Consider the following 24,711-nt stretch of genomic DNA (forward strand, 5'->3'; position numbering starts at 1 on the left):
GAACTTTCGTGGCGTTGGTGATACTTTGTCGAGGGGTCAAAATGGTGAACAACCTACAACCCAACGTCGCACAGTACTGATGTCGACACAATCATCACCGTACACCGCTTCCATTCTTTTATGCATTTCAGTTGGAAGCATGTTTTCTGCAATCATAAACCCGATTACAGCACGCTATTTCTCTAGCACCAACATAGTTTTGTTACACACCGCCATGTTACACGCTACAATTCTAAGCCTTCTAGCGACAGAGAGTTTGAACTTGCCTCAGCGAAACGGGAAAGTCGATCGAGTAGTATGCATGACATGTGAATACTTCTACAGATATTCAGAACAGAATAAAAGATTCGGAGGCATTACTTTTCAGCATGCCCTTGTAACAAGAGATTCTCTCTCACGAAGTAATGGCACCGGTACCGAAAAAATATAAATGGTTCAAATGGCTCTGAGCACTATGGGACTTAACATCGATGGTCATCAGTCCCCTAGAACTTAGAACTACTTAAACCTAATTAACCTAAGGACATCACACAACACCCAGTCATCACGAGGCCTGACCACGCCGGGAATCGAACCCGGGAACCCGGGCGCGGGAAGCATGAACGCTACCGCACGACCACGAGCTGCGGACGAAAAAACATACGTTCCGAAGTACGGTGTAGGTGCTTCGATGTTTCTAGCTGTCTACAACATACAACATCCTACGTCCTGGTTGACGTTCAGTCAGGGAACAAGAACATTTAAGAAAACGACTCCCTGCTTCTGATGAGGGCAAAGTTCATTGTTGAAATACGTACCGTGCATGAACTTGTCAAATTTGCTGCAGTCCGAATACCAACGCCAAACTTAATTATTGAACTTCCATTTGGTAATTCTAAATCATTTATCTGCGGTAGTCTCGCAAACAATGCAAATCTCGTATATAAAATAATGTCGGTATTTTTGCCACTTTGACTCAAAATAAATTCGTCAACTTTCAATGATAACCTTTACCACCTTCCTCACAAAAGCTGACTGTCATAGCCTCTCCGGTGACGATAGTCAGACATTCCCGATGAAGATGAACGTTATCATCGAAAACTTGAGGTTTTCTTTTTCTAATTTGACCTATAAAGAAGGTTATGAATATTTTATTCAGTGCTGTCGCTGCCATGAATTTCTTTCCCATATGCCATGTTTCGTATTTGTCTGCCGCACATCTCATACAGAACATTGGAAAAATTATCTGCAGATAGCTTCGGCAAGCGCTCAACCCGCAAGCAAAGCTAGAAGATAATACTGAGTGTCCAAAATGGTAACATGTACGTACTTCATTTTTCAACTCTCTTCATATTACCGCAAAATCTGTTTCATTAAGGTATCTTTATATTCCCTTCATGAACAGAAGGAAGATCTTTCACATTCCCGTCTTCACAGGACATCTCAGGAAGTATTATACGGAGCTTAATGATATACGTAGGTTGTACCAAGGAAAGAGGTTCTAAGGATTTCTTATGTAAATTTTCGAGACATACTGGTAGCCTCTCTTCGATAGGCTACCAGTTTTGGTTTTGTTTTCATATTTTAGTTTCTGACATAGTTACTGTGATCCTTTATAGCGACTCCAAGCAAACTTTTAATCATACGCTCTCTCCTAACAGCAGGGTATCCATCTAACAAATCTAATAGTTCAGCATATGTATTGGACTGAGTTTGTAGCTTAATCTTGATCACTTTTGCGAACCACATACGTCACCCGTACGCATTTTGTGTATAGCCATAATTTGTCTCCAGCACTATCTGGCTCGTACATTTCCAAATTATTTTTTGCTTTTAGTTTTTCTAAAAATGTTATTCCAGTACCGTCAACAGTGCCGTGTAAAACATTCCCTAAAAAACTTCGCTGTTAAAGAGTGAATGAATTCTGGAGCTAAAACGACAGGTATGTATATCACAGACATACGTTAGGGTCCACTGAGAGAACTACACCGGTATCTGTCACGGCAGTAGTGCTCGTGTGAACTGAATATTCAGTATAAAGGCCCGTACTGACAAATAAACTATGACTGCTAGGTTGCAATCCAATAATTCGTCTATCCTAGTGAGGGCAGTGGAAGCACATTCTAACATATACAACTGGAGCATCCATCATCATTTTCTATTATTCATTGCGACATTATGCGGCCAGCTGGCGGCAGGCTGTACATCGGAATACAGAACCTGGATTGTACTGTTTTATATGGCTTTATGTAATAGCATGTTTAGTGTAAAAAATTGTGGAGAAGAGGGAAGTGGACAATGTGGGCCATTTTTAGGTTTCCTAAGGACGCTGAGAGGTCGTCAGCTTTAAGAGGCCTAACGTGAAACAGTAGTAAATAATGATCAGCAACAGCAGGTTACGTTCAAAATGGTTGAAATGGCTCTAAGCACTGTGGGACTTAACATCTAACGTCATCAGTCCCCCCTAACTAACCTAAAGACATCATACACGTCCATGCCCGAGGCACAATTCGAACCTGTGACTGTAGCAGCAGCGCGGTTCGGGACTGAAGTGCCTAGAACCGCTTTGCCACAGCGGCCGGCTGCAGGTTAGATACGTTAGTGCACTGTGCAGTCATATTAACGAGAACATCACCTATGTTCCACATCAACGTTCAATAACCACTCACAGACGGCAGGTGGCACCACTAGGAGTGGAGGGTATACAAAATGTGTAGGAGGGACGCGGATAACAGTGCAGTCGTTGTCGTAATGCGGAAACGGTGCGATTTATCTGACGTCCAAATGAATATGATCATTGACTTTCGGGTCAAGGTTCAAATGGCTCTGAGCACTATGGGACTTAACATCTATGGTCATCAGTCCCCTAGAACTTAGAACTACTTAAACCTAACTAACCTAAGGACATCACACAACACCCAGTCATCACGAGGCAGAGAAAATCCTTGACCCCGCCGGGAATCGAACCCGGGAACCACGAGCTGCGGACTCGGGTTAAGGGTGGAAGCATTTCCGAAAAGGCTAAATATGTAAACTGTTCGTGTGTCGCCGTTGTTAAAGTACACTGTGCAAGGCAAAATGGCGCTATCCAAAATCGGCGTCGAGTCAGCAGTGGCGCACAACGGGCTGTAGATTACGGGGAAAAAGACGGCTGAGGGAATGTTTACGGCCGAGTAGACGTGCAGCTGTTGGAAAACTGTCCACCCAGTTGAACCAAGGGATACCAACAGTGTCTCCTCAATGACAGTTCAGCGAGCGCTGCTGCTCATGGGTCTCCACAGCAAGCACCTGGTTCTTGCACCCATGCTGACTGCTGTTCATACGGCGACTGGACACAGGTAGTTTTCTCAGATGAGTCACGTCTTATGCTTCATCAGACAGATGGACGTTGTTGTGTACGGCGTGAAACATCTGAAAACAAACATCCTGTTGTCGAACGGAGGAGGGAGCGTTATGGTCCGAGGAATGTTTTCGTGGCATTCCCTGGACGGTCTCGTCATTCTAGAAGGTACAATGGGTCAGCACAAGTATGCGTCAATCATTAGGGATCATGTCCATCCCTACATGCAATTTGTTTTTACTCAACACGAAGGGATCTACCGGCAGGACAATGCGACTTAACACCAGCTTGCAGTGTACGTGCGTGGTTTGAAAAGCATCAAGATGCCTTTACCGTACTCCCATGGTACGCTGGCCACCAACGTCTCCCGATTTACACCAAGTCGAGAATCTGTGGAACCACTTCGATCAGGCTGTTCGCGCTTAGGGATTTCAGCTGAGACACCGATCACCACCGAAGTCAGCATGGAATCACACCCCTGTTGGTACCTTCCAGGACAACACCGACTCTCTTCCTGTGTGTCTCGCAGCGGTTCACGCTGCAAAAATGGTTCAAATGCCTCTGAGCACTCTGGGACTTAACTTCTGAGGTCATCAGTCCCCTAGAACTTAGAACTACTTAAACCTAACTAACCTAAGGACATCACACACATCCATGCCCGAGGCAGGATTCGAACCTGCGACCGTAGCGGTCACGCGGTTCCAGACTGTAGTGCCTAGAACCACTCGGCCACTCCGGCCGGCTTCACGCTGCAAAAGGTGGTTATTCGAGCTTTGACATGCGGCCACATTAATGTACGATCTCATTTTGACTATCACTGACTTCCTCTCATTGAAGGAAATGAGACATTATATTACATTTTATTTGAATTACGTATCTCCTGATCGCTGTTTGCCAAGTATGTTGTATTGTATGTAAACCGAGGGCCTAGAAAAGCCGGCCGGTGTGGCCCTGCGGTTCTAGGCGCTTCAGACTGGAACCGCGCGACCGCTACGGTCACTGGTTCGAATCCTGCCTCGGGCATGGATGTGTGTGATGTCCTTAGGTTAGTTAGGTTTAAGTAGTTCTAAGTTCTAGGGGACTGATGACCGCAGATGTTAAGTCCCATAGTGCTCAAAGCCATTTGAACCATTTTTTGAACCCAGAAACGACGGAGAGGCTCCGTCTCCGCCGCAGCCGCAGTGGTCCATAACCTCAGACGAGTGTAACCCCTATGTTTGCGTGGTAGAGTAACGGTGGTATATGTGTACGTGGAGAAATTGTTTGCGCAGAAATCGCCGACGTAGTGTAGCTGAGGCGGAATAAGGGTAACCAGGCAGCATTAGCCGAGGCAGATGGAAAATCGCTTAAAAACCATCCACAAACTGGCCGGCTCACCGGACCACGACACAAGTCCGCCGGGCGGATTCGTGCCGGGGACCAGGCGCTCCTTCCCACTCGGGAAAGCCGTGTGTTAGACCGAACGGCAAACCGGGTGGGCATGCCAAGTATGTTACTTTATCAGTCTAGGCTCACTTTACGGCATCTGTCTCTTAGTACATTATATATTTCTGTACATCCATATACTTTTCTTTCTAAACGATGATTTCTATATTCATCTCTGCATTAATAATTCATGTTCTTATACTACATCATGCAGTAAAGCCGTGTACGCTGTCAAATTTTACTTGCAGTACTCGTATAATAGTTTCATTTGACGATATTGCGTTGCCTGGATTTTTTTTTTCAGTTGCAGATTTCTAGACAATTATTGCCAAACATATGTTTTTAAGAAAATTGTAGTGTAATTAGAGCATAACAATAAAGTTGTAATGTTGATTGGCAATGTTTCGTATCACATAGAACAACTATAAAGACAAAAGACGTATTTTTGACAGTTGGTTTTCTAAGGACTACAAAGCAGACCCAAACGACAAATGGTGTCCATATTTACACATAAAAGCATACGTCCATGTGTGTTAAAGTTTTCTTTATTGAGGGGAATACTGATATCAATTTCGCAAATATTTCTTCATGATTACGCTGGTTTTTGCCAGTGCTTGGGTTTTAGCCATGTTTATGATTATTTTGTCATCTCTTAACGTATGACCAACACTTGGGAGGCGACACCACATCACTATTTCGTAAATTTCGTAGAACTTGGACGCGAAACTACGCTTTCTACGTCGTATGTAGTACTAGGAGGCGACCTGCTTTCTTGCCATCTCGAGAGCTTGTGTCGCCCCAGCTGTCAAACGATAAGTTTCGCGACTATATGTGCTGGCAGTATTCTGCAGTGTTGGCAATGTTTAATCAAATGTGTAACATATGGTGGCAATGGAATTAGACCTACTTCCCACGAATGACAACAGAAGGATAGCTCATGTTAACAGCCTCCCTGGAAAGATGGATCAACAGAATTATCAAGAGCCATCCCTACTCAAGAAAATATGGAGACGCATTATCATATGATCAGGAACTTAACCTTCTCGTGACAGCCAAGTTTAAACACTGGAAATACTTTCAACGCTAGGATGCGAATCACTCACGGTCGCGTCGGGTGACTTACTTCCTAGACCACAAATTTGGGACAGAAATGGTAGACCGTGCTTTTATGGACAAAAAATGTAGAATGGCGAGTACTAATTGAACTTCCAATGGAACGGTATTTCCGAACTGTTGAGATATTCTTTTGATCGCTCTATGAACGTATCAGGGCACATTTTGTGTTCTTAGACTATTACGTAATGTTCTACAGATTTGTCGTTAATAAATGTTTCACTTAATTAACATGAATATGTGTCAGTATTTTGTAAGATGGGGTATTTTACAGTGAAGTTTTAGGATCATTTCTACATCTCGGAAGACATTTCAGGTTCAGTTGCTTTCGAAGTGAAATTGCCGTATGGTGAACACGTTACGGTCTCTTCGTATTATTCATCTCATTATATGACACAGAAAAACTGCTGACTAGCAAGAAGCTTGCTAAGAACAAGAATATGCACTCCGCAGAATTAAAAGCAAAGTTTTTTTTTTTTTTTTTTTTTTTTTTTAATAACTGTCTTGGAACCACTTGTGATGCGTTACACAGGTTAGTCGGAAAGAGTCTGGAGAGATTGATAAGATGTTGCAGCAGGGTAGGCTGCGCAAATAAATAACTGTTAAGAAAAAATTCGATACGTTGCGCAGTTTCCAATTTAATTTGGAGTGACGTTCGACTTTCAGGCCATTGCACGTGCCAATTCAAGCGGCCCGCCGGAGACGATATCGTTAAACGCGTACTAAGTTTGGTTTCCTAAAACCGAAAAGAGAGCGATATAAATATTAGACATAGGACAGTACTAAGGCTCGAACCCGACACAGAGACTGATCAGTCTCGTGCGCTATCGTCTACGCTATGAGAACAACTCGCGTCAGTTGTATCTTGCGGACCAATTGAATCTGCGGGCGCGACGTGCTGATTAGCTAATTTCAGTGCTAATTAACTCGGAAACGGCGCAGTTTATCGAAATTTTTTTCTTAACAATTATTCCTCAGTACAATCTACCCCGCAAAACCCTTACAAGCTTTCTAGACTGTTTCCGACTACCGTAACTTATGCTAATTGTAATTATAGGAACCATATTCAATGTTCCGAAATTACCTTAGACGTGAAATAATCGTCGTATCAATTACGTTTAATAAGGGTCCACCCACCGACCCTTAAACGTTTTTGCTTTCCTGCCTGACACAAGCGTACGTTGAAGGAGTTACACAACGTGAACTTTATGAATGACGTAGGATATAGCTTAAGTACAACGTTCGGAAGCCATAAAAGCGACTGTCAAGTAGATTACAAATGTATTCAAACCTGCCATGTGTATGTCTTGAGATACGTCCTGCCTGTAAGTATAAATTAATGGGCCCAGTACGTCTTGATATTCTTAACATTCGATTAGAACGAAGACTTTAACATGAAAGCATTAGTATGACTGATATCTACCCTGGCGTGCGAAATTTTCATATGCTGGAAAATCTGACAGAAAAATAATCATATTCATATAAAATGACGATATTTAAAATTATTTCTCTGTTTCAAAAGTGGCTAACTGTATTTAGAAAGGAAAACTTTCCCCGTCATATTCGTTATCTCCACTACATGCAATACGGTTGTCAACTGTCTTATCACATTCCTATTTCAGTTTCAAGAGCGTAAACTAAAAAAAAAGATATTGTATGGTTGTTGTTACATCTAATCACATATGGAATTCCCGGAGAAAAATATGTAGTCAGATGTTAACCACGCGAATAGTTGCAGTGTTTATAATAGTATCGTATTTGGAAGTAAGGGCTACGTCAAAAGCTAAGACACTCCCTTTTAAAGCTGAATTCAAGATTAGCTGCAAGAGTGCGCAGCTGTCATAGCACCAGATAGAAATTACTGATTGCTTTTGTTTACAGCGTTGATAACAAAACATCCTGCAACAGTGAACTGTGTCAGCAGTGCTCTACAGTCGAATGAACTGAAGCTGGCCCAGTGTCTACAACTCTTACCTTGCTGGAGTTTATTGCCAGACAGTGTACTGTGGAAAGTTGTTTGGATTACATTTAGTGCCGAATCACTGTTTCAGGAACTGCCGGATTGTCATGGGGAGACATTTGTAAAACTTGGCAACAAAAACGATCAAGGTTGATTTCCTTTTTCAGTTATGTCCTATTGTATTAAATGTAACAAGAGAACTACGAGAGGAAAAAACACGTGGTTTGAAACATGTAAATTGTCGATACAGCAGAGTTTATTGTAGCCTCTTCCTGGGCTACAGAATGTGCGTTAGAAGTCTCTGCTTCAGAAACTGGATTATCCACAACTACTGTTTGCGATTATTATGGCTCTCTTGTCGTGAGGTCTGTTATGCTGTTGTGACGAAATACATAATTCAGTACTTGTATTGGCTAAGGCAAAAAAGTACAGCTCCAGTCTGCGAACATAACACGCGAAACTGTCGATAATGAAGCTCTGGATGTCGAGGATGGTAAGTTATACTGCTGTCCTCTTTTGTCGTTGTTGTTGTCAACGGTGTAAACAAAATCGATATCTGGCGCCATGACAGACGAGCGCTTAATATCGCTTGCAAGTGATCCTGGGAACTACCCTTTTAAATAAATTAAACTAAAAAGAAATCCGAACTGTTAACCGGTGAATTCAAAAACACTATCGTATCCCTTCAGTTTACAATGCATGCAAAAGCTGCAGATTAGGAATAATAATCGGCTATTTAACTTTGCAAGTACGTTTCTGGCCGAAGTTTGCCTCTAGTTGCATAAATTATTTCTTCTACACTTACAGTAACTTGAGGACGTACTTCAACAGTTTCTAAAAAAAGTTTGCTTAGACTCATTGTTACCACTACAATGAAGTTACGTCGTAAATAAGAGTAATTCTGAACAGTACTTACAAAAGTGCTGGGTGAAGCTCTAATTTTGAAGACACAACCCGCTGACAGCGCCCAATAAACAGCAGCTAAGCGCTCGAGTCGTTCCACCAGTTTTTTTATTCAGCTGTTTCAGATACAAAAACGTTATACACACGAGCAGAGATATAACGCAAATAGCTTGGGCAGACACCTCCATTTGGCATAGTAAGTAGGAATATCTCTGGAGTGAGCATTGCGTTCTGCAGATGTTATTAATATTAAGATTATATTGTCACGTGATCTCGGGACAACGCTGTTTGTTTAAGGCTAATTCACATTGGCCTTCACGTCATGTCGCGTCACGTGAAAACATTCCGCAATGCATTTCAAAAGGCGGTATTCTCACAGGTCGTCAATGAACCATCGCGTCATGTTACGTCACGGCACGGTACGTCAAGGTTTCTCGGGATGAAAGTTTTGACAGTATCAGCGTCCGTGACATCGTAAATTAACCTTTCTTCGCCTTGCTTGCTCGTGTTATAGTATTGGAATTCCTTTTTTTGCGTCTTCATAATATTTATTTTATCCCTATGATTTTTTTCGTGGCAAATTGCAAATTTTCCTTGACGACTTTGATATTTCTTCCATTGAGTGTTCTTAAACATGCGAGGAAAGTTATCTCAAAGCGAAAAATTATTCACATTTTACAATAAAAGAACAGAGCCGATACCCACAATGTATAAATACAAGAATATAAGTTCACGAGGCAGTTTCTATTACGCAACATTTTGAGTGAAAAGGTCAGCTTTAATGATGGAGAAAAATGCAGTTGTTTATGGTGTTGTTAGTTCCGCAAAGGGAAAGAAAAAAGCACAGTGAATATGGTAACAGGCACCGTTCATTCTTTACAGCCATTGTTTGATGTGTTTGTATGTATATACAGGATGTTCCAAAAATAAAAACACCGACAAACTCTAGGGACAGGTTCCTTACAACAAAACAAGGAAATATGTCTAGTAAACAAGCGCTCTAAAGTGCATACGGTACTTCAAGAGACATGAACACTAGTTCATCTTCGATACTATGAAAAACATCTCTTCGACTGCATGCTCTTTGCTGTTCATATTTTTGGAGGAGCTAGTATGGACCAAAGTAGGAAAAAAATTTGTAGTAAGCATGGGCTCTATAAAGCATACCTTCAGAGCTATGAGCACTTGTTCAATAGAACAGACGTGTTTCACACTATTGAATATGATCAAGTGATCACAGCTCTTAAAGCATCCAATTTCTTTTCTTTTTTTTTTTTTTTTTTTTTTTTTTTTGGTCAGTACCTCCTCCTCTCAAAATATGGAAAGCAAAGACCTTGCAGCAGAAGATATCTGATTCATAGTATCTAAGATGAACAACTACTCATACCTCTTGGGGTATACATTAAGATCCCATGTTTACTAGACTTTTTTACGTATTTCTGTAGAAGGAACCTGTCCCTAAAGTTTGTCGGTGTTTTCTGGGACACCCTTCAATTTCCCTAGCAAGCAAATGTCTATGCTTTGAAATGTTGTTTTACTTCTCATCACATTAACAACCAAAACTGATCAAGAACATACGTTATTAGTTCCTCAACCCAGATATTATACTCTGACTTTTTGTATCACGGATGGTAGCTAATGACCACACTTTCGCCATTCGGTACTGGGCTAAGCGAACTGACGTGACGTGACGTGACGTGACGGACAAAACGAATACATCCTGACGTGGCGGTGCGTGACGCGATACCCGTTCATATTTGCTTTTCAGAGCTAAGAGACTACTTTATTCCAGGTATAAAATGCAGATTGTTATGGTGTCTACAAAACGTTTGCACCAGATTCACAGCACCTACGAAGGAAATCTGTCTGTACTAGCGATATAATGATACTGAAAATTTATAGGACGCATTATGGACAAACCTTCGCCGTCCTGAGATCACGTGACCACGATGGTAATGCATGTGGACAACACAAACTTAATTCTCCGCGTCTGAATGCTCACTCCACAGATATTTCTATTCTATGATTTGGCATTGTGAACTGTTTGAAGATAAATGCGTTAAGAGCTAACAGTACATACTTATATCAAAGAACACATAAACAGGGCTAGGGTATCTACTTTATAAAATTCAAGAAATGACAAGTATATTAAATACATAAAATCAGATAGCAACTTACTGCTCGAAATTACTTACTTATTTTTCTGGAGGGCGTTAATTCTCGCAAATTAGTAACACCTGAAGGATAGACACATTTACCCAATGGTTTCTTCGTGAACATCCAGTCATGAAGTTCCAAAATAATACGATTTCTGCACATTTTAGTAATATTTGGTGAGAGGAGAAGCAGATGGTCGACCACCAAGGAAACCAGGATTAAGGCTAATTCATGTAATGCCGTGCGAATAATTTGGTGTATTCGGAGCCTGTTAAAACGAAGGAATATTTATTGGGAGAAGTGTTAGGAAACTTCGTCGTCGTCGTTTGGGCCTACTGATGACTACGTGTCTCGTATCTACTCTTCGATAAATATTTTATTCTTTTCTTGTCGTAGTACTCCTTAATTTACTTGCTGTAAGCCGAATTTCTATCCCCTGTCCACTTGGAACTAAGACTAAATAAATAGTATGCTATAATTATTTTTCACGTTATTTAGCTGACTTGGCACGAGCATGTACTAACATAAAAAACTGTGCCTTAGGTATAACCGAATGTAGTAGATGATTTATTAAGACGTCATCCTGACTTAGATTTTCCATGGTTTTTCTAACTCACTTCAGGTAAGTGCCGGAACGTTTCCTTCAACAAGACCACGGCTCACTATCCGTTCTCTGTTTCTCAATAGACATACGTGTGCATATTTACATGACTGTAAATAAGACTTTGATTCTTTCCTATACTGAGCTAAGAAATCCTACAGCGTTGTAAAATGCTCATTGGATGGATAAGTTACTGGTAGTAAGCTAATTGTGGTTTTCTAAATTTTCACACAAATGCCAGGAATCTTTGGGCATGTCCGACAGATTATTATCAGATCACTTGCTTTCTCCTTGAATTCCGGAGATGAAAATGTTGAGCCATTACTATTAGCTATTACTTTTAACACAGTATGTCACTTAAAAATTGATGACGTAATTGCTTGAGAGATCCAGATAGCCATGTTCAACTGTTTGCATGGAAAGATTTCTCGTGCTTCGTGCACCTTAGAGCTTCATTTCCAAAATGTGTCGTATCGTAGTATACCAGTCGAAGAAAAGAAGATTATTATTTGGGGTCTCGTCGATGACTGGGCCATGAAGTCGCACAACATGAGCTCGGTTTCATGAAGGATAATGGAGGAAATTGCCTCTGCCGATAGAACCGCCCCGGATCTTGCTGGGGTGTTTTAGGTCAAACACAGTGAACCTAAATCTTGATGACAGCTTAGGAATTTGGACCGCCGAACTCCAGAATGCTCGTACACTGCCTTAGCCTCCTCGCTCAGTCTGCGTGTAGGTGACTGTGACGAGTACGTGCAGAGCTTTTAACAATGACATTGCATTGTTGCTGGTGATGAGTGGGAAGGTAGAGGGTAAAATTGAATGCCATAAAATATTCTGCCCCTCTCGAAAAGCACCAAGGGGGCCACCCAGTTCAGCGTCACCATCCTACGGACGGATCACCATCAACAGTCTCAAATGCACTCACCCCATACAATACAGCGGTTCCTGGCGACCAGGAACTAAAGGCACCATCTCCCCTTCACTTACCGGACTAGTATTGGCAGTGAAATTATTTTCCACCAGCAGCATTTGCATAGGTATCTCCGAGATGATTGAAACTGCACAAGTGTGGGTAGTGCCCTAGGCTACGGATGTATGTTTACTTTACACTGCGTCATTAATAAAAAGATTACTGCTGGCGTTAGTATTTCCTTTTTCGTCTATCACTTTGTTTTTTTTTTATGTTAGCAGAGAATAATACTATCAACCATAGATGACGTTCATTTAAAATTCCTTGTTTTTCACGTGCGCCATCGCGGTGTCGTAAAAGTAGTTTTTCCTCATTTGTAAAAGTAGTTTTCTACAAGTCTTATACGCGCGGTGTGAGTGTTGGTACGATCAACATCACGCACGTTCATCAGCCTGCGATTTATGTATAGCTAATTTTCGACAATTTCTTCATGTATCACAAAATTTTATTTTTTATATCCTTTTTGTATGCCCTTACTATAATCATTAAATTAAGAACAACTGTATAAGCTTGCTTTCATTGCTTTAAATCTACTTCTGACGCATGTGTTGCTAGAATTTGTGAAACTTATGCCTTTCTCCATTTTTGTGACTTTTTCTTCTCACATGGTAGTTACACTGTTTCTGGTTATTTTTTATTAGACTATGACCAAAAATCAGAGTCCACATTTCAAAACTTTTCGCTACACGAGTTAATACAACGTCTCAAAATAAGCCTTTTCTGCCCTTGCCATACCATGGTATGCACTTCTGTCGTTTTTTATTCGTGTCTGTGGTACTTAATGAAGTCTTTTTATTGTCACATAAGTATTTTACGGCTTAACATCGTATACCGCTTTCTATCCCCTGATCGATCGTAGCACTCGGTAAGCATACCATGTGGGGTTTTGATGCAAGTTTATATCTTGTATATGAAACTGTAAAATATATTATGAAGCCCACAGCAGTTGTGTTACGTGACCGAAACGATTGTGCCGAAATTAGTGACTAGCGACATCAGAAACAGCCACAGGGATCTACGTACCCATTGTGGATGAAATAACTAATGGCATACTTTCACATTTTAGTCCAAAATGGCGAGGAAATAAAATGCACTGTTTCCACCCTATCCCCATTTTGATCTTATGACATCATATGCATATGTATGTACTTTAAGCAACGGAAATTCTTTTTACCGAAGAAAGTAACCCAAAAAATTTCATTTTAAGTACGTGACGGATTAAAACAATGGAACTTAAGTCAGCAGTCAAGATTTATAGTCTGATCGGAGGTTGAAAACAAAAGGTCGCGACGAATACCACGTCTGGTACGTAATTTTAGTGTGCTTAGTAGCTGCCTGATAGACAGCAGCGTGTTGTCTGTGGGGTTCACAAAGCGCCCTAGGAGGCATGTTCTCCCAGCATTGGGAAAGGGGTCGGCACAAGGTACATTATTGCTCTCCTTGTATGTGAGAGATACGTCGGTCGTACTGGTCTCTTGTAAAAACCGTTTCTGCGACGACGGCTACCAGAAGCTCGTACGTGCTACACTTAATAACGCCAATGCATCCATTAAGATGAATGATGACGTGTAAAGGAATACCTGGTTGTATCGGACAGCTGATTTTCTTGGACAGTTTCGCACTTCTGTGTGATTTGTGGGGGAACAAAATAGATACCATAAAAACTAAAGTTTTCTCGATTTGTTTCTTTAATAGGCAAAGAGAGAGAAGTCAGGTTATAACTAGAATAAAGAGCTGTAGAACGAGTGAGACGACTTGAAATGACAATAAGGGGACTGAATGAGCAATATTCTATTCCAAGAAGTACATTAGAAGTGTTAGACCTACAGTTTTAAGGAAAATAAGGAAGTGACTCTGAAATCTGTATTAGGAAATGATAAATTTTCTCCGAGAACATAGAGTGATGAACAGGAAATAGTATTGTACGATTATGTTAAAAGATTCGATAGGTATCTTATGCCTTTCAATGAGGATGAACTTTTCTTAATGAAATTTTAACGTCAGCTACACAATATTGCAATATTTTCTTGCAAGCGACGACAGAATTTGATTTTGAAAAAAAATACGTATACCACAGTTACTGAAAAAAAACGGATGAGTTCTTAAAATGAGTGTACAAATATGTATGCAGGGTAAATGAAAATTAATCTTCGGTTCAGTAAACAGATATGAAAGAGGGTAGGGTCTTCCACAACGATTTTATGAAACGGCATGAAGACCTAAGGCTAAGGAAAGCCGAATCCACGGCCTTACAGCTAGCAGCAGGATTGAGCAAGGGACAAGCAGACAGATTCTTTGTCAAACTAGGTGAGATGACGGAGAAGTTGAAGTTTATAACCATTTACGATCAACGTAAGACTTTTGCACCAAAAATGACTTTTCTACAGATCACAGTATGATGACCGATACAATTCTCCAAAAATTTAAATTGCAGAGGATGGGAACAGTGTTACAAAATCAACGAACATATATTCTAATGATACTGAGTTTAATAATTCTGTTAAGTGAAGCATGTTAGTATCGTTTTTTGTGAATAATGTCCAAATAAACCTGCAGAAAAATTACAACTTTGAAAAAGTTTAAGTGTACAATGCTATCCGACCGCCCCCTATCAAGTGTTCAGAGCGACCATGGAGAAGGATTGTCCAACACACTGAACTCTTTTTCAAGAGAGCGGCAGTTCGAATCTCCGCCCTGACAACAAGATTTAGCTTTTCTAAGACAGGAACATGCATACATGGAAGAATCCTGGAGGTACTAAAAGATACTAAAAGGTATCAGATAGATTATATAATGGTAAGACAGAGATTTAGGAACCGGGTTTCAAATTGTAGGACATTTCCAGGAGCAGATGTGGACTCTGACCACAATCTATTGGTTATGAACTGTAGATTAAAACTGAAGAAATTTCAAAAAGGTGGGAATTTAAGGAGATGGGACCTGGATAAACTGACTAAACCAGAGGTTGTACAGAGTTTCAGGGACAGCATAAGGAAACAATTGACAGGAATGGGGGAAAGAAATACAGTAGAAGAAGAATGGGTAGCTCTGAGGGATGAAGTAGTGAAGGCAACGGAGGATCAAGTAGGTAAAAAGACGAGAGCTAGTAGAAATTCTTGGGTAACAGAAGACATATTGAATGTAATTGATGAAAGGAGAAAATATAAAAATGCAGTAAATGATGCAGGCAAAAAGGAATACAAACGTCTCAAAAATGAGATCGACAGGAAGTGCAAAATTGCCAAGCAGGGATGTCTAGAGGACAAATGTAAGGATGTAGAGGATTATCTCACTAGGGACAAGATAGATACAGCCTACAGGAAAATTATAGAGACCTTTGGAGAAAAGAGAACCACTTCTATGAATATCAAGAGTTCAGACGGAATCCCAGTTCTAAGCAAAGAGGGGAAAGCAGAAAGGTGGAAGGAGTATATAGAGTGTCTACACAAGGGCGATGTACTTGAGGACAATATTATGGAAATGGAAGAGGATGTAGATGAAGATGAAATGGGAGATATGATACTGAGTGAAGAGTTTGACAGAGCACTGAAAGACCTGAGTCGAAACAAGGCCCCGGGAGTAGACAACATTCCATTAGAACAACTGACGGCCTTGGGAGAGCCAGTCCTGACAAAACTCTACCATCTGGTGAGCAAGATGTACGAGACAGGCGAAATATCCTCAGACTTCAAGAAGAATGTAATAATTCCAATTCCAAAAAAGGAAGGTATCGACAGATGTGAAAATTACCGAACTATCAGTTTAATAAGCCACAGCTGCAAAATATTAATGCGAATTATTTACAGACGAATGGAAAAACTGGTAGAAGCCGACCTTGGGGAAGATCAGTTTGGATTCCGTAGAAATGTTGGAACACGTGAGGCAATACTGACCTTACGACTTATCTTAGAAGAAAGATTAAGGAAAGGCAAACCTACGTTTCTAGCATTTGTAGACTTAGAGAAAGCTTTTGACAATGTTGACTGGAATACTCTCTTTCAAATTCTAAAGGTGGCAGGGGTAAAATACAGGGAGCGAAAGGCTACTTACAATTTGTACAGAAACCAGATGGCAGTTATAAGAGTCGAGGGGCATGAAAGGGAGCAGTGATTGGGAAGGGAGTGAGACAGGGTTGTAGCCTGTCCCCGATGTTATTCAATCTGTATATTGAGCAAGCAGTAAAGGAAACAAAAGAAAAATTTGGAGTAGGTATTAAAATCCAGGGAGAAGAAATAAAAACTTTGAGGTTTGCCGATGACATTGTAGTTCTGTCAGAGACAGCAAAGGACTTGGAAGAGCAGTTGAACGGAATGGACAGCGTCTTGAAAGGAGGATATAAGATGAACATCAACAAAAGCAAAACGAGGATAATGGAATGTAGACGAATTAAGTCGGGTGATGCTGAGGGAATTAGGTTAGGAAATGAGTCACTTAAAGTAGTAAAGGAGTTTTGCTATTTGGGGAGCAAAATAACGGATGATGGTCGAAGTAGAGAGGATATAAAATGTAGACTGGCAATGGCAAGGAAAGCGTTTCTGAAAAAGATAAATTTGTTAACATCGAGTATAGATTTAAGTGTCAGGAAGTCGTTTCTGAAAGTATTTGTATGGAGTGTAGCCATGTATGGAAGTGAAACATGGACGATAACTAGTTTGGACAAGAAGAGAATAGAAGCTTTCGAAATGTGGTGCTACAAAAGAATGTTGAAGATTAGGTGGATAGATCACGTAACAAATGAGGAGGTATTGAATAGGATTGGGGAGAAGAGATGTTTGTGGCACAACTTGACTAGAAGAAGAAATCGGTTGCTAGGATATGTCCTGAGGCATCAAGGGATCACAACTTTAGTATTGGAGGGCAGTGTGGAGGGTAAAAATCGTAGAGGGAGACCAAGAGATGAATACACTAAGCAGATTCAGAAGGATGTAGGTTGCAGTAGGTACTGGGAGATGAAGGAACTTGCACAGGATAGATTAGCATGGAGATCTGCATCAAACCAGTCTCAGGACTGAAGACCACAACAACAACAACAAGGCAGGAAAGGAAAATAGCCAATTTCTTTCTCCGTACTACCCGCTCCAAGGTTTTGCTGGGATCAGCAAGATGCAAGACTCTGATGTTGTGTTCTCTTTTTATTATTGAAGTAGGCACCAAACTGGACTAAAAATAAATTCAAAGAAGACCCAAGCGATTTTAGTATCTCATGGAAGTTGATTAGACGTCAACTCCGTGAACTTACTCTCTATTCTTCTGAAAGTGGTTAAGAACCTAATTAGCTTTGGATGATCATCTCATTTGCACAGGAAATACTGAAGGCACGCTCAGGAAGATTTCTAATCGCCTCTGATCCCTCCATTAAGTTTTGGAAGATATTTCCACAGAGAGTGACCAGAATCTTGTGCGGACAATCGTTTTGTTGGACCTCCGCCATTGCGACGTGATCCAACACTTCACGAGATCGCCTTTGTTCCCTCGAGAAATTTCATAAAATATTTCCATAGGGCGCGAGCCGGAAACTTGTGCAGCCATTCGCTTTCGCGATCAATCACCAGTACGACGTGATCGAACACGGCACGAGAAGAACCAACTATGAATGTGCGCGACTGCGTTTGCGGCATCCGCCTCTTCGACCATGCTAGAGCCTTATAGGCCGAGTTCGGATGGTTGCGGCTAGACAAGCTATGTGGCTAACATACGCTATGCCTACCACGTAAGCTTCTCAAGGTGTGTTCCTCTAGCGCCTTGTATCACAGATCGAATACCTATAATATCACCAAAATCGAAATACGAAGTCTCACTTACCAGTCTCCTTCTACAGTGGTGCAGTCTGATTCTGAATAAGTAGCCCCACAGTGTGCACTTAATTGAGTGCCAAGCGGCATAAAAAACTTTCTTTTAGCAGTCTTTTATATGTTTTCCTAAAAAACTGAGGTATACGGCCAATACTCCCCACCTAACAGCAGGCCTAATGCTCTCTTCTTCTCCTATGTACGCTTCCCTTTCTTTTAGTTTTAGTTTTTGAATCAGTCACGCGTCATTTTTTTCCCTTCTCTATTCATTACTTCTAACCTACTGCTTCTGCGTGTCCTTTCTCTCTCTCTCTCTCTCTCTCTCTCTCTCTCTCTCTCTCTCTGTCTCTCTCTCTCTCTCTCTCTCTCTCTCCGCCGGCCGCGGTGGCCGAGCGGTTCTAGGCGCTTCGGTCCGGAACCGCGCGACTGCTACGGTCACAGGTTCGAATCCTGCCTCGAGCATGGATGTGTGTGATGTCCTTAGGTTGGTTAGGTTTAAGTAGTTCTAAGTTCCAGGGGACTGATGACCTCAGATGTTAAGTCCCACAGTGTTCAGAGCCATTCGAACCATCATCCTCTCTCTCTCTCTCTCTCTTTCTCTCTGTCACTCATCTTATCTCTCGCTATCATTTCTACATAAATGAACATCGCCTAACATTGCACGAAAAGGTACTAAAGCTGATGAGATAAGGCATAGCTAATTTTTAGCGTTTTTTTTTAACTGTCGTGATCATTTATTAGAAGTTAAATACGTGTGCTGAACTGGAATTCGAACTCCGACTCTACTTTTCGCCACCATGGCGATACCAGCTTCACTACCTGGATATGTCTGTCAGTCGGAATAGAAGGAAGAACACTAGCGTTGTCGTTATATCGATGACGATGTCATTAGAGAGCACACACTTTGATCAGAGAGGAATGGGAAAGGAAACCGATTGTGCCTTTTCAGTGGAACCATCGCGGCATTTCCCCAAAATGATTTAGGGACATAGTGGAAAACCCAAATCGGGATAACCGACAAGGGATTTGAACTGTCATCCTCTACAATACGAGTCCAGTTTCTTACCACTATGCCACCTCGCTCTGTACTGACTAGAACTTCTGGGAGAGAGAATACAGAGGAAAACAGCAGCAAAGCAGGACTACTCCTGTGGAGTATCGAAGATACCCGACAGTCACAGAGGGCGGGCCTATTAGTTATAGGGAGCTCCAACGTTAGGCGGGTTATGGAGCCCCTCAGGAAAATAGCGGGTAGGTCGGGGAAGAATGCCAGTGTGCACTCGGTGTGCTTGCCGGGGGGTCTCGTCCGTAATGTGGAGGAGGCCCTTCCGGCAGCTATTGAACGCACTGGGTGTGACCGGCTGCAGATAGTAGCACATGTCGGAACGAATGACGCCTGCCGCTTGGGTTCTGAGGCCATCCTTGGTTCCTTCCGGCGGCTGGCTGATTTGGTGAAGACAACCAGCATCGCACGCGGAGTGCAAGCTGAGCTTAATATCTGCAGCATAGTGCCCAGAGTCGATCGCGGTCCTCTGGTTTGGAGCCGTGTGGAGGGTCTAAACCAGAGGCTCAGACGACTCTGCGACTATAATGGTTGCAAATTCATCGACCTCCGTTATTGGGTGGAGAACTGCAGGGCCCCCCTAGACAGGTCAGGCGTGCACTACACACCGGAAGCAGCTACTAGGGTAGCAGAGTACGTGTGGCGTGCACACGGGGGTTTTTTAGGTTAGAGGGACCCCCCCTTGGGCGAAACGATAAAATACCTGACGGCTTACCAGAGAGGACATTATCATCGTTGATAAAGAACGTCCGTCCTCCGAGACCAAAAACAGGAAAAGTTAACGTAATATTGGTAAACTGCAGGAGTATCCAGGGCAAGGTTCCTGAATTAGTATCTCTTATTGAAGGAAATAGTGCGCATATAGTATTAGGAACGGAAAGTTGGTTAAAACCGGAAGTGAACAGTAACGAAATCCTAGACACAGAATGGAATATATACCGCAAGGATAGGATAAACGCCAATGGTGGAGGAGTATTTATAGCAGTAAAGAATTCAATAATATCCAGTGAAGTTATTAGCGAATGCGAATGTGAAATAATCTGGGTTAAGCTAAGTATCAAAGGTGGGTCAGATATGATAGTCGGATGCTTCTATAGACCACCTGCATCAGCAACCGTAGTAGTTGAGCGCCTCAGAGAGAACCTGCAGAACGTCGTGAAGAAGTTTCGTGATCATACTATTGTAATAGGGGGAGACTTCAATCTACCAGGTATAGAATGGGATAGTCACACAATCAGAACTGGAGCCAGGGACAGAGACTCTTGTGACATTATCCTGACTGCCTTGTCCGAGAATTACTTCGAGCAGATAGTTAGAGAACCAACTCGTGAAGCTAACGTTTTAGACCTCATAGCAACAAATAGACCGGAACTTTTCGACTCCGTGAATGTAGAAGAGGGTATCAGTGATCATAAGTCAGTGGTTGCATCAATGACTACAAGTGTAATAAGAAATGCCAAGAAAGGAAGGAAAATATATTTGCTTAACAAGAGTGATAGGGCACAAATCGCAGAATATCTGAGTGACCACCATCAAACGTTCATTTCTGAGGAAGAGGATGTGGAACAAAAATGGAAAAAATTCAGAAACATCGTCCAGTACGCCTTAGATAAGTTCGTACCGACTAAGGTCCAAAGCGAGGGGGAAGATCCACCGTGGTATAGCAATCATGTACGAAAGGTACTACGGAAACAAAGAAAGCTTCATCATAGGTTTAAGAGTAGTCGAATCATAGCTGATAAGGAAAAGCTGAACGAAGCGAAAAAGAGCGTAAAGAGAGCAATGGGAGAAGCATTCAACGAATTCGAACATAAAACATTGGCAAACAATCTAAACAAGAACCCTAAAAAGTTTTGGTCATATGTAAAATCGGTAAGCGGATCTAAATCCCCTATTCAGTCACTCGTTGACCACGATGGCACCGAAACAGAGGACGACCGAAGAAAGGCAGAAATACTGAATTCAGTGTTCCGAAACTGTTTCACTGCGGAAAATCGTAACACGGTCCCTGACTTCAGCCGTCGCACGGACGCCAAAATGGAAAATATTGAAATAAACGATATCGGAATTGAAAAACAACTGCTATCACTTAGTAGCGGAAAAGCATCCGGACCAGACGAGATACCCTTAAGATTCTACAGCAATTTATCGTAGATCGCTGGAAGAACGTAAAGTACCTAGCGACTGGAAGAAAGCGCAGGTCGTTCCCATTTTCAAGAAGGGTCATAAATCAGATGCGAATAATTATAGGCCTATTTCGCTTACGTCAATCTGTTGTAGAATAATGGAACATGTTTTGTGTTCTCGTATTATGACGTTCTTAAATACAAATCTCCTTCATCATAACCAACATGGATTCCGCAAACAGAGATCATGTGAAACTCAGCTCGCCCTATTTGCCCAAGAAATTCACAGTGCCGTAGACACTGGCGAGCAGATTGATGCCGTATTCCTGGACTTCAGGAAGGCATTTGATACGGTTCCGCACTTACGTTTAGTGAAAAAAATACGAGCTTACGGAATATCGGACCAGGTTTGTGATTGGATTCAGGATTTCCTAGAAGAAAGAACACAACATGTCATTCTTAACGGTTCAAAATCTGCAGATGTAGAGGTAATTTCGGGAGTACCGCAAGGAAGCGTGATAGGACCTTTATTGTTTACAATATACATAAATGACTTAGTTGACAACATCGGTAGCTCCGTGAGGCTATTTGCAGATGACACGGTTGTCTACAAGAAAGTAGCAACATCAGAAGACTTGAGCGTACTCCAGGAAGACCTGCAGAGGATTAATGCATGGTGCGACAGCTGGCAGCTTTCCCTAAACGTAGATAAATGTAATATAATGCGCATACATAGGGGCAGAAATCCATTCCAGTACGATTATGCCATAGGTGGTAAATCATTGGAAGCGGTAACGACCGTAAAATACTTAGGAGTTACTATCCCGAGCGATCTGAAGTGGAATGATCACATAAAACAAATAGTGGGAAAAGCAGGCGCCAGGTTGAGATTCATAGGAAGAATTCTAAGAAAATGTGACTCATCGACGAAAGAAGTAGCTTACAAAACGCTTGTTCGTCCGATTCTTGAGTATTGCTCATCAGTATGGGACCCTTACCAGGTTGGATTAATAGAAGAGATAGACATGATCCAGCGAAAAGCAGCGCGATTCGTGATGGGGACATTTAGTCAGCGCGAGAGCGTTACGGAGATGCTGAACAAGCTCCAGTGGCGGACACTTCAAGAAAGGCGTTACGCAATACGGAGAGGTTTATTATCGAAATTACGAGAGAGCACTTCCGGGAAGAGATGGGCAACATATTACTACCGCCCACATATATCTCGCGTAATGATCACAACGAAAAGATCCGAGAAATTAGAGCAAATACGGAGACTTACAAGCAGTCGTTCTTCCCACGCACAATTCGTGAATGGAACAGGGAAGGGGGGATCAGATAGTGGTACAATAAGTACCCTCCGCCACACACCGTAAGGTGGCTCGCGGAGTATAGATGTAGATGTAGATGTAGATGTAGATGTAGATACCGAGACGAACCAGTGAAAACTGCCATAATTGAGTCGAGTCGTGAGGTGTCATCGGAAAGTGCAGTCTGAAGCACAGAATTCGCTGAGCCTTAGGTGTCATACAGTTTTAACTTGTAACAAATGGTGAGCTTAAGGTTCCATTCCAAAAATGTAAATCATAAAATCCGAAAACGATGATGTGTCACTTACCTCTTGTAAGCGGCACGGAAATCCTCTATGCACCTCCATCCATGTTAGTTCAGATGTGTAACAGATGACTCCATTACAAGTGAGAATGATGGCGTTGTTGACAAGTCAGCATCAACACCAACACTGTAAACGGGAACGTCAATTTAGCACACGTACTTCACACTTACACATAATACTTATGTTACAAATTTACAAAGAAAACACCAAAATAAGCATTCAGACTTCACGTTTTTAATTATGTTTATTTGTGAGAGAATTCACATTAGAGATAGTTTCTCCAACTAAACACTGTTGTTGTCGTTGTGGTCTTCAATCTAGAGATCGATTTAATTCAGCTCTCCTTGTTACTCTACAGGGTGGTCCCAATGATCGTGACCGGGCCAAACATCTCACGAAATAAGCGTCAAACGAAAAAACTACAAAGAACGAAATTTGTCTAGCTTGAAGGGAGAAACCAGATGGCGCTATGGTTGGCCCGCTAGATGGTGCTGCCATAGGTCAAACGGATATCAACTGTGTTTTATAAATAGGAACCCTCACTTTCTATTACATATTCGTGTAGTACGTAAATAAATACGAATGTTTTAGTTGGACCACTGTTTTTGCTTTGAACTGAAGATATTCAGTCCTCCTTCTTAGAAACTCTTGGCAGACGTGGAATGATGATCTTCAGGTTTGATAATTTTCACGTGCTTTGGATATTCTTGCTGCTCGTTCATAACTGTCTATGCCAGCATAAACTCCAAATGATGCGTGTAAAATGGCTGGTGCTGGAGACAGGTGTAGATGTCAAGTCTGAAGACGGCATCACAGCCAGAGTACCACATACAGTTGCAAACACAGCCAATAAGTAACAAGTAGTAAACGCCACAAGAAGACTGCCGGCATCGCTGGGTACTGATAGTTCTCAACATAAATAAGTCATCTACATCTACGTCCATATTCTGCAAACCACCGTGGGGTGCATGGCAGAGGGTGCATCCGATTGTACCAGTTGTTAGGGTTTCAGCCTGTTACATTCATGTATGGAGCGAGTGAAGAATGATTGTTTGAATGCGTCTGCGCTTGCAGTAATTATTCTAATCTTATCGTCAAGATCTCTATGTAAGCGATATGTAGAAGGTTGTAGTATATCCTTGGAGCATTAATTTAAAGGTCGTTCTCGAAACTTTGTTAATAGACTTTCTCGGAATGGTTTACGTCTGTCTTCAAGAGCCTGCCAGTTCAGTTCCTTCAGTAGCCCTGTGACACTCTCCCGCGGATGAAACAAACCTGTGACCATTCGTGCTGCCCTTCTCTGTATACGTTCAATATCCCCTGTAAGTCCTATCTGGTGTGGATCCCAGGCATTTCGGCGATATTCTAGAACCGGTCTCACGAGTGATTTGTCAGAAATCTCTTTTGTAGACTGATTGCACTTCCCCAGTATTCTACTCCCTGCTTTAACGACGACTGAACGTATGAGATCATTCCATTTCATATCCCTACACACAGGTATTTGTACGACTTGCCCGATTCCAGCCGTGACTCATTGATGATATAGTCTTACAATAGTATGCTTTTTTTCATTTCGTGAAGTGCAAAATTTTACATTTGTTAGCGTTTAGAGCAAGTTGCCAAGATTTACATTACTTTGAAATCTTAGCAAGATCGGACTGAATATTTAT

The 24,711-nt window shown here is 41.8% G+C and overlaps 1 long non-coding RNA gene across 1 annotated transcript in view; it reads right to left on the reverse strand.

The window, feature by feature from the left end:
* LOC126101075 (uncharacterized) overlaps positions 1-24,711 on the reverse strand; it is a 146,049-nt gene that overhangs the window by 106,041 nt on the left and 15,297 nt on the right. Inside the window, exon 2 of the long non-coding RNA XR_007522253.1 lies at positions 23,045-23,167. This is a non-coding gene — a long non-coding RNA (uncharacterized LOC126101075). The remainder of the gene's footprint in view (positions 1-23,044; positions 23,168-24,711) is intronic.

Source organism: Schistocerca cancellata, chromosome 9 (genome assembly GCF_023864275.1).
Source record: "Schistocerca cancellata isolate TAMUIC-IGC-003103 chromosome 9, iqSchCanc2.1, whole genome shotgun sequence".
NCBI lineage: Eukaryota > Metazoa > Arthropoda > Insecta > Orthoptera > Acrididae > Schistocerca > Schistocerca cancellata.